The sequence below is a fragment of the Moschus berezovskii genome, chromosome 7 (genome assembly GCF_049115385.1).
Source record: "Moschus berezovskii isolate FMDL1 chromosome 7, NW_MosBer_1.0, whole genome shotgun sequence".
Taxonomy (NCBI): Eukaryota; Metazoa; Chordata; class Mammalia; order Artiodactyla; family Moschidae; genus Moschus; species Moschus berezovskii.
The window spans coordinates 50,793,678-50,795,570 of record NC_142466.1 but is presented as its reverse complement, the minus strand read 5'-3'; positions in this window follow the sequence as shown (position 1 = coordinate 50,795,570).

Sequence of the window (1,893 nt, the reverse complement as noted above, 5' to 3'; positions counted from 1 at the left end):
CCTCAGAGCCTTTGCACGTGTGGCCATTCTCTCTCATTTTTGCATGTCTAAATCCTACTTATCCCTCCACTCCTGGCAAACCATTCACATCTTAAGCAAAATATTCATCAATCTATCAACATCCAATGATGAGCCTCAATAATAAAGTAACCCTGTGTCCCAGAGCACTTTCTCTTCCATCTGTGATCATTATGAGTTATTCCTGCAACAACCTATCCCCTTTTGCTATTAGACACAACGCTGTGTGGACTGAATACGTACTCTGAAATATTTTCCTTAATTAGATCCTTATTATAGAAAAAAACAATCCATCCCAGTACCCTCCTCCATATTGCACAGGCCACAGACTCTTCTCTGGCAGTGAGTGACTGTACTGTAAATGCTCTCAGCTAAGACGACTCACTGCATGGTGAGATGAGAGTGCTTTGCAGTGTTTGCTACTCTGCTGAAGCCTCTCTTTCTGCCAATTACTTTCAGTTTGCACCTTTCATGACTGAGCAACTGTTCATGAGTATAGCACTAGACCTACCACAAAGAAACAAAAAGACAAGCAGAAGAAGATGTTAAAGGTAAATCTGATAGTAACTCTAGGTAACTATGGGAATGGTTGAGAGAGCAAAGGAAAAAGATCAACAGGAAATTACAGATTAGCGGAATGACTTTGACATTTTTAAGAACATTAATAAAGCTTGCTGCAGCCCAGGAACACTAACCAAGAACTAGAGGGATGGCGGATGGCAGCAGTCATGACCAGGAGCATATCAATTGTTCATGGACAAAGCTCCACCATATGTGCACAGGTGCCTTTGCATCTCCTTAGGGATGAGGCCATGTACACTTAGAGGCTGGTGTAAGTGGCACTTCTCTATCCAGGAATGCATCCTTCACGCAAAACAGCAGTGCACTTATAATACTTTCATCTCTATTATTTTTATTTTCCTTTATCGAATTGTGTCTTAAAATCTACATGTATTCTAGATTGAATACTGCTTTGAACATGGTAGTCACTGAGAAAGAGTCCTTTCAACAACTGAATGTGAAAATACATAGGTAGGGCACCTTGCTCTGGATACAGAAAGTGTGAAAGTGTTAGTCACTTAGTCATGTCCAACACTTGGTGATTCCATGGGCTGTAACCCACCAGGTTACAGCCACCAGGCTCCCCTGTCCAAGGAATTCTCCAGGGAAGAACGCTGGAGTGGGTTGCCATTTCCTTCTCCAGGGGATCTTCCCGACCCAGGGATTGAACCCAGGTCTCCTGCACAGCAGGTGGATTCTTTACCATCTGAGCCACCAGGGAAGCCCAATCTGGATACAGAAGGTGCTTTGCAAAACAGTTTTCTTTAGAAGTTTTCTCTTACTCACCCACCATAGCTCCCACAGCTTCTTGTGTTGTTGCTCTTGTCACAATATAGTGTACATATTGTCAATCTTTTCCACGGGCCTGACAAGGCTAAGTTGTGGACCAGTCTCAATAGGAAACATGCCACATCCAAACTGGGAAACTCAGAAAGAGAGACACTTTACCAAGCTACCTTCCCTGGTGGCTCAGACGGCAAAGCATCTGCCTACAATGCAGGAGACCCGGGTTTCATCCCTGGGTCGGGAAGATCCCCTGGAGAAGGAAATGGAATCCACTCCAGTACTCTCGCCTGGAAAATATCATGGATGGAGGTGCCTGGTAGGCTACAGTCCATGGGGTCACAAAGAGTTGGACACGACTGAGTGACTTCACTCTCCTTTCCTTTCCTTTTACCAAGCCAAAGTCTGGGTACTGGGAAGCCGCAGAGGATTCTAGAGCTGCTAGAGCTGGTAAAGCCAGGAGGAGTCATGTGCCAGGGCCTCCTTCATTTGAGGGACGTGGACAGGATGACACAACCATGCAGGGACAGA